Source organism: Phyllobates terribilis, unplaced genomic scaffold, assembly GCF_046119375.1.
Source record: "Phyllobates terribilis strain yellow unplaced genomic scaffold, ASM4611937v1 Scaffold_217__1_contigs__length_3308461, whole genome shotgun sequence".
Lineage (NCBI taxonomy): Eukaryota > Metazoa > Chordata > Amphibia > Anura > Dendrobatidae > Phyllobates > Phyllobates terribilis.
The window spans coordinates 379995-395666 of NW_027362977.1; the positions used below are offsets into that span (position 1 = coordinate 379995).

General features: G+C 48.0%; 1 long non-coding RNA gene across 1 annotated transcript; it reads right to left on the bottom strand.

Annotated features, from left to right (window-relative positions):
- Positions 1-11709: 11709 nt before the first annotated feature.
- LOC141214194 (uncharacterized) lies at positions 11710-15639 on the bottom strand. The gene is made up of 2 exons (XR_012283464.1): positions 15524-15639; positions 11710-12565 (listed from the first exon to the last, which is right to left on the bottom strand). It is a non-coding gene; the product is annotated as an uncharacterized lncRNA (long non-coding RNA).
- Positions 15640-15672: the final 33 nt, after the last annotated feature.

A 15672-nucleotide genomic window follows, 5' to 3' on the forward strand; every position in this document is an offset into this window, starting at 1 on the left:
TGGTCTGATGAGTCCAAATTTGAGATCTTTGGTTCCAACCACCGTGTCTTTGTGCGATGCAGAAAAGGTGAACGGATGGACTCTACATGCCTGGTTCCCACCGTGAAGCATGGAGGAGGAGGTGTGATGGTGTGGGGGGGCTTTGCTGATAACACTGTTGGGGATTTATTCAAAATTGAAGGCATACTGAACCAGCATGGCTACCACAGCATCTTGCAGCAGCATGCTATTCCATCCGGTTTGCGTTTAGTTGGACCATCATTTATTTTTCAACAGGACAATGACCCCAAACACACCTCCAGGCTGTGTAAGGGCTATTTGACCAAGAAGGAGAGTGATGGGGTGCTACGCCAGATGATCTGGCCTCCACAGTCACCAGACCTGAACCCAATCGAGATGGTTTGGGGTGAGCTGGACCGCAAAGTGAAGGCAAAAGGGCCTACAAGTGCTAAGCATCTCTGGGAACTCCTTCAAGATTGTTGGAAGACCATTTCCGGTGACTATCTTTTGAAGCTCATCAAGAGAATGCCAAGAGTGTGCACAGCAGTCATCAAAGCAAAAGGTGGCTACTTTGAAGAACCTAGAATATAAGACATATTTTCAGTTGTTTCACACTTTTTTGTTAAGTATATAATTCCACATGTGTTAATTCATAGTTTTGATGCCTTCAGTGTGAATGTACAATTTTCACAGTGATGAAAATACAGAAAAATCTTTAAATGAGAAGGTGTGTCCAAACTTTTGGTCTGTACTGTATATATATATCTATATCTATAATATAAGGCGGCATGCGTGTCTCTGTCTGAAGCCTCGATAGACTGCGCATGCGTGACGCGCAGTCTGGCTCCAGAGAGAAGCAGGCATCCAGCCGTTACAGGTAAGAGGAGTATATGGCGCCGGAGATCGCGGTATGCGTAGACACTGAACGCATACCGCGATCTCCGGCGCCATACTTACATACTTACCTGACCGGGAGGAGCGTTGCCGCGGCGCCTCTCTTCGCTGGAGACCGGGGGCGGAGTGAAGGCGTCGGACCGGCGCATGCGCATTGCGCTACCCGGCACCATTTTACTGAAGACACATTTACAATGACATCCTGCATGGGGCATTATAAAGAGAGGGGGGTGACATCCTGCATGGGGCATTATAAAGAGAGGGGGGTGACATCCTGCATGGGGCATTATAAAGAGAGGGGGTGACATGCTGCATGGGGCATTATAAAGAGAGGGGGTGACATCTTGCATGGGGCATTATAAAGAGAGGGGGGTGACATCCTGCATGGGGCATTATAAAGGGGGGGAGGTGACATCCTGCATGGGGCATTATAAAGAGAGGAGGTGACATCCTGCATGGGGCATTATAAAGGGGGGGTGACATCCTGCATGGGGCATTATAAAGAGAGGGGGGTGACATCCTGCATGGGGTATTATAAAGAGAGGAGGGTGACATCCTGCATGGAGCATTATAAAGAGAGGGGGTGACATCCTGCATGGGGCATTATAAAGAGAGGGGGGTGACATCTTGCGTGGGGCATTATAAAGAGAGGGGGGGTGACATCCTGCATGGGGCAATATAAAGAGAGGGGGGGGTGACATCCTGCATGGGGCATTATAAAGAGAGGGGGGGGTGACATCATGCATGGGGCATTATAAAGAGAGGGGGTTGACATCCTGCATGGGGCATTATAAAGAGAGGGGGGTGACATCCTGCATGGGGCATTATAAAGAGAGGGGGTGACATCCTGCATGGGGCATTAAAAAGAGAGGGGGGGCATCCTGCATGGGGCATTATAAAGAGAGGGGGGTGAGATCCTGCATGGGGCATTATAAAGAGGGGGCGTGACATCCTGCATGGGGCCTTATAAAGAGGGGGGGTGACATCCTGCATGGGGCCTTATAAAGAGGGGGGGTACATCCTGCATGGTGCATTATAAATAGAAGGGGGAACAGCCTGCATGGTGCATTATAAGGGGGGGGGGGGCAGCCTGCATAGTGCTTTATGTGGGGTGAACAGCCTGCATGGAGCATTATAAGGGGGGGGGGACAGCCTGTATGGGGCATTATGTGGGGGGTAACAGCCTGCATGGAGCATTATAAGGGGGGGACAGCCTGTATGGGGCATTATGTGGGGGGTAACAGCCTGCACGGGGCATTATATGGGGGCCAGTATCCTGTATGGAGCGTTATAAGAGGACCAGTATCCTGTATGGAGCGTTATATGGGGGCCAGTATCCTGTATGGAGCTTTATAAGGGGGCCAGTATCCTGTATGGAGCTTTATAAGGAGACCAGTATCCTGTATGGAGCATTATATGGGGGCCAGTATTCCGTATGGAGCCTTATATGGGGGCCAGTATTCCGTATGGAGCCTTATATGGGGGCTAGTATTCCGTATGGAGCCTTATATGGGGGCCAGTATTCCGTATGGAGCCTTATATGGGGGCCAGAATTCCGTATGGAGCCTTATATGGGGGCCAGTATTCCATATGGGGCCTTATATGGGGGCCAGTATTCCGTATGGGGCCTTATATGGGGGCCAGTATTCCGTATGGGGCCTTATATGGGGGCCAGTATTCCGTATGGGGCCTTATATGGGGGTCAGTATTCCGTATGGGGCCTTATATGGGGGCCAGTATTCCGTATGCAGCCTTATATGGGGGCCAGTATTCCGTATGCAGCCTTATATGGGGGCCAGAATTCCGTATGGAGCCTTATATGGGGGCCAGTATTCCATATGGGGCCTTATATGGGGGCCAGTATTCCGTATGGGGCCTTATATGGGGGCCAGTATTCCGTATGGGGCCTTATATGGGGCCAGTATTCCGTATGCAGCCTTATATGGGGGCCAGTATTCCGTATGCAGCCTTATATGGGGGCCAGTATTCCGTATGGAGCCTTATATGGGGGCCAGTATTCCATATGGGGCCTTATATGGGGGCCAGTATTCCGTATGGGGCCTTATATGGGGGCCAGTATTCCGTATGGGGCCTTATATGGGGGCCAGTATTCCGTATGCAGCCTTATATGGGGGCCACTATTCCGTATGCAGCCTTATATGGGGGCCAGTATTCCGTATGCAGCCTTATATGGGGGCCAGAAGTCCGTATGCAGCCTTATATGGGGGCCAGTATTCCGTATGGAGCATTTTATGGGGGCCAGTATTCCGTATGGAGCATTTTATGGGGGCCAGTATTCCGTATGGAGCCTTATATGGGGGCCAGTATTCCTTATGGGGCCTTATATGGGGACCAGTATTCCTTATGGGGCCTTATATGGGGGCCAGTATTCCGTATGGAGCATTTTATGGGGGCCAGTATTCCGTATGGAGCCTTATATGGGGGCCAGTATTCTGTGTGGAGCGATTCGCCGGTTTCTGAGCTATTGTGGAATTTACAATAGATATCACTCATGTAATGTAAGAAGTGAAATCTTTGCATTGTACTATATATATATTTCTCTGCGGTATCTGTGCATCATGAATCGTGGTATGTGTTATAGGGGCCCATTGAGACTCTTTCGCCCGGGGCCCAGAGAAACCTGGAGCCGACCCGGCTGACAGGAGCCCATAGATTCTGCTATCTTCCAGAATGTATGGGCTCCTTCCAGGACCTGACTACAGCCCATACATTCTAGGCTCAACCGTCCTGCATCCACTGAGGCCCCTGATCATGTGACCCCTGACTCCTCCCCTCCTGTGACCTCATCACAGGTCCTGTGCGCACACAACAGCCATATATGTGGTGGTGGCGGCTTGGTTGCGTCTAGTTTGGAGTTGATTATTTGTGCTCCTCCATTCTAGCTGATTCACCAGTAAGCCGTCTAGATTGGAGTTGATTTTTTGAGGCCTCATTTTATCAGCTCCACTCTAGGCGACTCAGCACTGAAGTGACTGGATCGGAGTGGATATTTTGTGCTCCTCATTCCAGCAACTCCACTCTAGACGGTTCACAGCTGAGGTGACTAGATCGGAGTTGAATTTTTGAGGCCTCACTGTAGTCACATGTTTTTGAAGACCTCATTCCAGCATCTCCCCTCTAGCTGATTCACTGGTGAGGTGACTGGATCGGGGGGATATATTGTGGTCCTCATTCCAGCATCTCCACTCTCGCTGATCACTGGTGAGGTGACTGGATCGGAGTTGATCTTTTGATGATCTCTCTGCAGCTTCTCCATTCTACACAGTTCAGTTTCTACAGTGATGTTCCTCAAAAAAACAACCCCAATGTCCAGAATGGAGCAGATTCCTGGATCCTCACAGCCTGCAATGTAGTGGAATTGGAATGTACACACATTGTAGATATATATCAGCTTTATAATTGTAATGATTTCATGTTTTTATTTTTTAGGTACTTGCTGAAACTGTTATATTTATTATGTATTTCCAAAGGGCAAAATTTTATTTTTTTCATGATTAATCAAACTTGCATTTTATTATCGCTTTTTGTAATATAAATAATCACACACAGCACTGATCGTTCAGTTTTATGCGGGGAATAACGTAAAAGAGCGCAGCGACAGAGTCCTCATAATTTACAACATTGTATTGGAGTGGATTTTTTGAGGACCTCATTTGAGCAACTCCATTCTAGCTGATTCACTAGTGAGCCGTCTAGATCGGAGTGGGTATTTTGAGGACCTCATTTGAGCAACTCCATTCTAGCTGATTCACTAGTGAGCCGTATAGATCGGAGTGGATTTTTTGAGGACCTCATTTGAGCAACTCCATTCTAGCTGATTCACTAGAGAGCCGTCTAGATCGGAGTGGGTATTTTGAGGATCTCCCTGTAGCCTCCAAACTGTACAGTTTGGTGCTGAGGTGACTGGAATAGAGTTTTTCAAAGAGTGAGAGGAGCTTCGCAGGGAGAAACATAACAGAGCGCAGCTGAGAGAGTCCTCATAATTTACAACATTGTATTGGAGTGGATTTTTTAAGGACCTCATTTGAGCAACTCCATTGTAGCTGATTCACTAGTGAGCCATCTAGATCGGAGTGGATTTTTTGAGGATCTTCCTGTAGCCTTCACTCTGTACAGTTTGGTGCTGAGGTGACTGGAATCGAGTTTTTCAAATAGTGAGAGGAGCTTCGCAGGGAGAAACATAACAGAGCGCAGCAACAGAGTCCTCATAATTGACAACATTGTATTGGAGTGGATTTTTTGAGGACCTCATTTGAGCAACTCCATTCTAGCTGATTCACTAGTGAGCCGTCTAGATCGGAGTGGATTTTTTAAGGACCTCATTTTAGTAACTCCATTCTAGCGGATTCACTAGTGAGCCGTCTAGATCGGAGTGGGTATTTTGAGGATCTCCCTGTAGCCTCCAAACTGTACAGTTTGGTGCTGAGATGACTGGAATCGTGTTTTTCAAAGAGTGGGAGGAGCTTCGCAGGGAGAAACATAACAGAGCGCAGCAACAGAGTCCTCATCATTTACAACATTGTATTGGAGTGGATTTTTTGAGGACCTCATTTGAGAAACTCCATTCTAGCTGATTCACTAGTGAGCCATCTAGATCGGAGTGGATTTTTTGAGGATCTTCCTGTAGCCTTCACTCTGTACAGTTTGGTGCTGAGGTGACTGGAATTTAGTTTTTCAAAGAGTAGGTGTAGCCTCGCGGGGAAAAAAATAACAGAGTGCAGCCGACAGTCCTCATAATTTACAACGTAAGATTGGAGTGGATTTTTTGAGGTCCTCATTTGAGCAACTCCATTCTAGCTGATTCACTAGTGAGCCGTCTAGATCGGAGTGGGTACTTTGAGGATCTCCCTGTAGCCTCCAAACTGTACAGTTTTGTGCTGAGGTGACTGGAATCGAGTTTTTCAAATAGTGAGAGGAGCTTCGCAGGGAGAAACATAACAGAGCGCAGCAACAGAGTCCTCATAATTTACAACATTGTATTGGAGTGGATTTTTTGAGGACCTCATTTGAGCAACTCCATTCTAGCTGATTCACTAGTGAGCCGTATAGATCGGAGTGGATTTTTTGAGGACCTAATTTTAGTAACTCCATTCTAGCTGATTCACTAGTGAGCCATCTAGATCGGAGTGGGTATTTTGAGGATCTCCCTGTAGCCTCCAAACTGTACAGTTTTGTGCTGAGGTGACTGGAATCGAGTTTTTCAAATAGTGAGAGGAGCTTCGCAGGGAGAAACATAACAGAGCGCAGCAACAGAGTCTTCATAATTTACAACATTGTATTGGAGTGGATTTTTTGAGGACCTCATTTGAGCAACTCCATTCTAGCTGATTCACTAGTGAGCCATCTAGATCGGAGTGGATTTTTTGAGGATCTTCCTGTAGCCTTCACTGTGTACAGTTTGGTGCTGAGGTGACTGGAATTTAGTTTTTCAAAGAGTAGGTGTAGCCTCGTGGGGAAAAACATAACAGAGTGCAGCCGACAGTCCTCATAATTTACAACATAAGATTGGAGTGGATTTTTTGAGGTCCTCATTTGAGCAACTCCATTCTAGCTGATTCACTAGTGAGCTGTCTAGATCGGAGTGGATTTTTTGAGGACCTCATTTTAGCAACTCCATTGTAGCTGATTCACTAGAGAGCCGTCTAGATCGGAGTGGGTATTTTGAGGATCTCCCTGTAGCTTCCAAACTGTACAGTTTGGTGCTGAGGTGACTGGAATTGAGTCTTTCGAGAGTGGGCGGAGCCTCGTGGGGATAAACGTAACAGCGCAGCGACAGAGTCCTCATAATTACCAGTAATGGATTGGAGTGGATTTTTTGAGGACCTCATTTTAGCAACTCTATTCTAGCTGATTCTTCATTGAGCCGTCTGGATCGGAGCGGATTTTTTTTGTGGACCTCCCTGTAGCCTCCAAACTGTACAGTTTGGTGCTGAGGTGACTGAAATCAATTTTTTTTTAAAGAGAGCGGAACCTCGCGGGGAAAAGCGTAACACAGCGCAGCAACAGAGTCCTCATAATTTACAACATTGTATTGGAGTGGATTTTTTGAGGACCTCATTTTAGCAACTCCATTCTAGCTGATTCACTAGTGAGCTGTCTAGATCGGAGTGGATTTTTAGAGGATCTCTCTGCAGCCTCCATTCTGTACAGTTTGGTGCTGAGGTGACTGGAATTCAGCTTTTCAAAAAGTGGCGGAGCCTCGCAGGGATAAACGTAACAGAGCGCAGCCGAGAGAGTCCTCATAATTTACCACATTAGATTGGAGTGGATTTTTTGAGGACCTCAAGCAGCCTCTGTGGCCAAATGTTTGAGACCTCCACTCGAGTCTATAAAGCTACAGCTGACAATCAAAATACAGGGTGCCATGATATACTGAGGGGCTGCCATTGGTTTGATTAGTATTTCTGTGATGACAGAGTCTCTTTACCCCCTGAGTGATTTCAGACCAATCACCTATTCTGTGGAGAAGTGATAAAGATTTACAAGACAGTGACTTGAAGGGTCAACTTGATATTTGAATTTTTTTCTCAAAACTTTATTTCAGTTATATTTTCAAGCAGATCAGGGGATGTTCATATCCTGAGACCACCATAAGATGCCCCAAAAAAACTCACTGTGTTCACCGAGGGGTGCGCAGTTCAGGCATAAGAAAAGTATACACAGTCCATAATATGGATATCCATGGAAAACAGAGGGCTTGTAGTGATCGATGGGTTATTGCATTGTAGGGTGTCTAGGTTCTGCTTAAAAGTATAAGGACATTCACAAATGAAAAAGATATCATACAAGGTTTACTTAAATCTCACAAATGAGAAAACAGGTGTACTGGTGTGATAATTCTAATAATACAGGTGCATCTCACTAAATTAGAATATCATCAAAAAGTTAATTTATTTCAGTTCTTCAATACAAAAAGTGAAACTCATATATTATATAGAGTCATTACAGACAGAGGGATCTATTTCAAGTGTTTATTTCTGTTAATGTTGATGATTATGGCTTATAGCCGATGAAAACACAAAAGTCATTATCTCAGTAAATTAGAATAATTAACAAAATACACCTGCAAAGGCTTCCTAAGCATTTAACAAGGTCCCTTAGTCTGTTTCAGTAGGCTCCACAATCATGGGGAAGACTTCTGACTTGACAGATGTCCAGAAGGCAGTCACTGACACACTCCACAAGGTCCCAGAGTCTGGAGGAAGAGTGGAGAGGCCACAATCCAAGCTGCTGGAGGTCTAGGGTGAAGTTTCCACAATCAGTGATGGTTTGGGGAGCCATGTCATCTGCTGGTGTAGGGCCACTGTGTTTTATCAAGACCAAAGTCAGCGCAGCCGTCTACCAGGACATTTTACAGCACTTCATGCTTCCCTCTGCCGACAAGCTTTTTGGAGATGGAAATGTCATTCTCCAGCAGGACTTGGCCCCTGTCCACACGGCCAAAAGTACCAGTACCTGGTTTACACACAACAGTATCACTGTGCTTGGTTGGCAGCAAACTCGCCTGACCTTAACCCCATAGAGAATCTATTATAGAGAATCTATGGGGTATTGTCAAGAGGAAGATGAGGGACACCAGACCCAACAATGCAGACGAGCTGAAGGCGGCTATCAAAGCCACCTGGGCTTCCATAACACCTCAGCAGTGCCACAGGCTGATCGCCTCTATGCCACATTGCCGCAATGATGCAGTAATTGATGCACAAGGAGCCCGACCAAGTACTGAGGGCATTTACTGAACAGTCATTTCAGTAGGACATTTCGGATTTTAAAATAATTTTTCAAGCTGTTATAAAAGTATTCTAATTTACTGAGATAATGACTGTTGTGTTTTCATTGGCTGTAAACCATAATCAACATTAACAAAAATAAACACTTGAAATAGATCCCTCTGTGTGTAATGACTCTATAGAATAGATCCCTCTGTGTGTAATGACTCTATAGAATAGATCCCTCTGTGTGTAATGACTCTATAGAATAGATCCCTCTGTGTGTAATGACTCTATAGAATAGATCCCTCTGCGTGTAATGACTCTATAGAATAGATCCCTCTGCGTGTAATGACTCTATAGAATAGATCCCTCTGCGTGTAATGACTCTATAGAATAGATCCCTCTGCGTGTAATGACTCTATAGAATAGATCCCTCTGCGTGTAATGACTCTATAGAATAGATCCCTCTGCGTGTAATGACTCAATATAATAGATCCCTCTGCGTGTAATGACTCAATATAATAGATCCCTCTGCATGTAATGACTCTATATAATAGATCCCTCTGTGTGTAATGACTCTATATAATAGATCCCTCTGCGTGTAATGACTCTATATAATAGATCCCTCTGCGTGTAATGACTCTATATAATAGATCCCTCTGCGTGTAATGACTCTATATAATAGATCACTCTGTGTGTAATGTCTCTATATAATAGATCCCTGTGTGTAATGACTATATAATAGATCCCTCTGTGTGTAATGACTCTATATAATAGATCACTCTGTGTGTAATGACTCTATATAATAGATCCCTCTGTGTGTAATGTCTCTATATAATAGATCCCTCTGCGTGTAATGACTCTATATAATAGATCACTCTGTTTGTAATGACTCTATATATGAGTTTCACTTTTTGTATTGAAGAACTGACAAAGTAACTTTTTGATGATATTCTAATTTAGTGAGATGCATCTGTAGATAAAAGGGTTTCTTAACTTCAATTGATGTCATAGCACAGACCTGCATCAACTCCGCTTAAACGGAACAAACCCCTAGGACCCTATTCATCATAGTGTTTACTCCAGATTTCTGTTATAAAATGCTCAATCGTATAATTTGGATGCAACTGATGACTATGTAAAAACGTTGCACCTTTTTGCTTTCTAATGCCATTTTTATGGGTAAGTGGGCCGGGTCGTGATGACTGCTGTTTGGCAACTTCATCATGAGCAGCGGTGGTCGCTACAAATCCTACTCCAGTCAGTGGCATAGCATGGAGGCGCTGTCCAGCCATCAGACGCTTCTGATCAATATGTCTCTTAATGAATCAGGAGCTGCGTCCTTCACCCCCGCCCTCTCATCAAGACCTTAATCAGGTGCAGAGTTCTTTTAAGGTGACAATGCAGCAATTTAGCTCGAGGAGTTAATATTTTCTATGCATTTATGTACATAAGTGACAGCCGAGTGCTGTGATGGCCTATTTTTATTAGTCCCATACAGAATCCATGAATGGACGGACAGACCTGTGCTAAGCATAAGTGAATTTTTTTTTATTAAATATGGACATAGTCTTTCCTAAGTAACATTGGGGTCCCTGGTGGTCCTAACCTCAGCAACTTGTTTTATCCAATATGACTAACAGTGCGTTCTTCACTTGCATTTCCGCATGCGGGTTGACAAGCGCTTTCCAAGAGATTTTAGCATCACTTGGAAAGTGCTTGACAACTTGGTCACACTATATAAATCCATGCAACCGGCATATATAGTGTGACCATAAAAGAATGGTAAAAAATAAATCTATACTTACCCTCTGATGGCCCCCGGTGTCTTGCTTTGCTCCGTTCTGGCTGCCGGCAGATCGCGGTACACTGAAGGACCTGCCGACGTCAGCGTCGCGTGACCCGTCACATGACTATGAAGTCAGCGCAGGTCCTTCAGTCCATCGCGTTCTGCCGGCATGGGAGGACGAGTGCAGCGCGGGCCGCCAGAAGGTAAATAACATTTATTTTTTATTTTCTTTTTTTCACAGTGTCTATGGTACGCAGGTCCGGAGGAGAGTCTTCTCTCCTCTAGACCTGCGTACCATCCGCACATTGAACGCTTGTATTCCGCATGTACTTATCTAGTGAAGCGGAATGCATGCCTTCTAATGCAAGTCACTGGCGGCAAAAACGCAGCACTGCCGCAAAATAGTTGGTAGTGCTGCGTTTTTTTCCCCAGCTTGCGGTACACTGAAGGACCTGCCGTCACATGACTAAATGACGTCAGCGCAGGTCCTTCAGTCCACAGCACGCTGCCGGCAAGTGAAGACTAGGAGAGCGGGGGCCATCAGAAGGTAAGTATAATATTTATTTTTTATTTATTCTTTTTTTCACAGGTTCTATGGTACACAGGTCCGGAGGAGAGTCTCCTGTCCTCCACACCCGGGTACCATCCGCACATAGAAACGCATATTATCCATGTGTGCAAATGTGCTGACACGGATAATATGCGTTTCAATGCAAGTCAATTACAGTAATTACGCTGCATGTCCGCAAAATTAATTGACATGCTGCGTATTTTTCCGCAATGATAATGCGCAGCGGAAATTTCCGCAGCATGTGCACAGCACAGATTATCATTGGGGAACATGGCAGACCTTCTACCAAGCGTTTAAGCATTTCTGCAGAGTTTTTGCTGGTGCTTAAACGCATCGTGGCACACAGCCTAACAGCGTGTCCATCCCCCGGCCTGTGTTCATGGACTGTAATGTAATCAGGCCTAGGTCAACATCTCTTGTTGCATCTAGAGGGTGTGAACCCTTCCCCCATCCAGGGGCTGATCCCAGTAGACAGAACAATAGACTCATGTTTGGCCCAGTCAGTTGCGTGGTGCCTCCCGACGCTGGAGGGTCTCAGGCTGCGGCCAGACCCTCGTGGCGTGTGTGGATTGATAGAAGTTACCACGTGGGACTGTGTTGTGTCCTTCATCTGCTGGATCCATTGAACTCATCCAAGGACTATTTCTATATTTTCTCTGGCGGGAGGCGCCCCCGGACTTGTTTCTGCCGTTATATAGAAAAAACGAACCAAATACGGAGAATATGGCAAAGAATCAAAAAACTTTATTGTAAACAATATACAGAAAAGACAAACATGATTAAAAAGGACGACACACAGACAACCAAACTGGGTGACACATATACAACATAATAATAGATGTTACATATCTATTAGGACAAAGTGCAAGAAGTGCTCGAATTCAAGGCATTTATGCACTGGTACAAAATTATGGTATATTTCATCACTATGGATATGTACCACGTGCCATATGGCCTATAGTGCCCTATTAAGAAATGCTAGAGAATTATATTGCACTCTTACCCATATTAGATCAGCACTCAGAATAAACAAGGACCCCAATGCGTGTTTCGCGTGGTATATCCTATGGCTTCCTCGGGGGGATTGTTTAATAGGACCTTCCATGTCTGTTTAAATATACTTTAGGGCCTGCGGTTACGTGACCACAACGGACCAATCATCTCCTGGACCATCAGCGCATGCGCGCTGAACCGCCCGAGCCAGATGCGTCACGCACGGCCATCAAGGTGAACCACGCATGACAGGGAACCAGGACACGTTGCCAAGGACGCCCAACATGCGCAGACACCATGCAGATGCCGTGCATGACGCAGAGGCAAGAGGAGGCACAGCACCCACGCGCTCGCCAAAGAGAACACAGCAACGCATTTAGACAAGTATAGTAACGCAACTACTTAATAATGCAAAAATGTGTTAGAGTAAGAAGTATCATCTTCCTATAATTGCAACACGATTCTGTCAGTACAAAAATCTATTTTCTTGGTCCAATTTAATTGTTGCTCGTAGTATCCTCATATTGATTAACCATATGTAGGTGATCCATATAGATGGTGCATATAGACTATGGAGCGGGAAAGCTACAAATGACAAAGAAAACTAATTAAAATCAACACATACAATTGTATAAAAATACCACAAAGAATATATCTATTAAAGAAATGGGTGAAGCTCAGGGCCTCATTAAGGCCATTTGGCGTCATTGTTCCCAGTTCCACTATCCATTTGGTTTCCCCTTGAGCCAGAACTTTTTTACATTTCCACCCCTAATGCCACTATGGATGACATCAATACCACGTACCATAAATGTTTCAGGATTTCTCCCATGACAGATTTTAAAATGGCGTGCTATCGTCTTTAAGGAGGTTGTGTCGGCCACCGTCCTCGTACCCCATGTCACCTCACACCAGCCCCCTGGATGCCCCTCTACATACCCCATGCCCCTCACACCAGCCACACAGCCCCCTGGATGCCGCTCTACATACCCCATGCCTCCTCACACCACCCACACAGCCCCCTGGATGTCCCTCTACATACCCCATGCCTCCTCACACCACCCACGCAGCCCCTTGGATATCCCTCTACATACCCCATGCCTCCTCACACCACCCACGCAGCCCCCTGGATGTCCCTCTACATACCCCATGCCTCCTCACACCACCCACGCAGCCCCCTGGATGTCCCTCTACATATCCCATGCCTCCTCACACCACCCACACAGCCCCCTGGATGACCCTCTACATATCCCATGCCTCCTCACCACCCACACAGCCCCCTGGATGTCCCTCTACATACCCCATGCCTCCTCACACCACCCACACAGCCCCCTGGATGTCCCTCTACATACCCCATGCCTCCTCACACCACCCACACAGCCCCCTGGATGTCCCTCTACATACCCCATGCCTCCTCACACCACCCACGCAGCCCCTTGGATATCCCTCTACATACCCCATGCCTCCTCACACCACCCACGCAGCCCCCTGGATGTCCCTCTACATACCCCATGCCTCCTCACACCACCCACGCAGCCCCCTGGATGTCCCTCTACATATCCCATGCCTCCTCACACCACCCACACAGCCCCCTGGATGACCCTCTACATATCCCATGCCTCCTCACACAACCCACACAGCCCCCTGGATGTCCCTCTACATATCCCATGCCTCCTCACACCACCCACACAGCCCCCTGGATGTCCCTCTACATACCCCATGCCTCCTCACACCAGCCACACAGCCCCCTGGATGTCCCTCTACACACCCCATGCCTACTCACACTACCCACACAGCCCCCTGGATGTCCCTCTACACACCCCATGCCCCTCACACCAGCCACACAGTCCCCTGGATGTCCCTCTACATATCCCATGCCTACTCACACAAACCACACAGCTCCCTGGATGTCCCTCTACATATCCCATGCCTCCTCACACCAGCCCCCTGGATGCCCCTCTACATACCCCATGCCTCCTCACACCAGCCACGCAGCTCCCTAGATGCCCCTCTACATATCACATGCCCCCTCACACCACCCACACAGACCCCTGGATGCCCCTGTATATATCCCATGCCTCCTCACACCAGCCACACAGCCCCCTGGATGTCCCTCTACATACCCCATGCCTCCTCACATAAGCCACACAGCCCCCTGGATGTCCCTCTACATACCCCATGCCCCCTCACACCAGCCACACGGCCCCCTGGATGTCTCTCTACATACCCCATGACTCCTCACACCAGCCACACAGCCCCCTGGATGTCCCTCTACATACCCCATGCCTCCTCAAACCAGCCACACAGCCCCCTGGATGTCCCTCTACATACCCCATGCCTCCTCACACCAGCCACACAGCCCCCTGGATGCCCCTCTACATACCCTATGCCTCCTCACACCAGCCACACAGCCCCCTGGATGTCCCTCTACATACCCCATGCCTCCTCACACCAGCCACACAGCCCCCTGGATGTCCCTCTACATACCCCATGCCTCCTCACACCAGCCACACAGCCCCCTGGATGTCCCTCTACATACCCCATGCCCCCTCACACCAGCCACACAGCCCCCTGGATGTCCCTCTACATACCCCATGCCCCTCACACCAGCCACACAGCCCCTTGGATGTCCCTCTACATACCCCATGCCTCCTCACACCAGCCACACAGCCCCCTGGATGTCCCTCTACATACCCCATGCCTCCTCACACCAGCCACACAGCCCCCTGGATGTCCCTCTACATACCCCATGCCTCCTCACACCAGCCACACAGCCCCCTGGATGCCCCTCTACATACCCCATGCCTCCTCACACCAGCCACACAGCCCCCTGGATGCCCCTCTACATACTCCATGCCTCCTCACACCAGCCACGCAGCCCCCTGGATGTCCCTCTACATACCTCATGCCTCCTCACACCCACACAGCCCCCTGGATGTCCCTCTACACACCCCATGCCCCTCACACCAGCCAGGCAGCCCCCTGGATGTCCCTCTACATACCTCATGCCTCCTCACACCAGCCACACAGCCTCCTGAATGCCCCTCTACATACCCCATGCCTCCTCACACCAGCCAGACAGCCCCCTGGATGTCCCTCTACATACCCCATGCCCCTCACACCAGCCACACAGCCCCCTGGATGTCCCTCTACATACCCCATGCCCCTCACACCAGCCACACAGCCCCCTGGATGCCCCTCTACATACCCCATGCCCCCTCACACCAGCCAGACAGCCCCCTGGATGTCCCTCTACATACCCCATGCCCCTCACACCAGCCACACAGCCCCCTGGATGTCCCTCTACATACCCCATGCCCCCTCACACCAGCCAGACAGCCCCCTGGATGTCCCTCTACATACCCCATGCCCCTCACACCAGCCACACAGCCCCCTGGATGTCCCTCTACATACCCCATGCCTCCTCACACCAACCACACAGCCCCCTGGATACCCCTCTACATACCCCATGCCTCCTCACACCACCCACACAGCCCCCTTTATGCCTCCACAGCATTTATCCACATGGTCAGTTCCCCCCACCTTAGTCCTCACAGCACAACGCTGAACACGAGCTCCTCATCACCATCCTCCTGTCCCGGAGGACACAGCTGCAGCTGCAGGTGGAAGAGTATCCACTGGACTGAGAAGCCCCGCCCCTTCCGGTGACGTCATGATAGAATGAAATCACT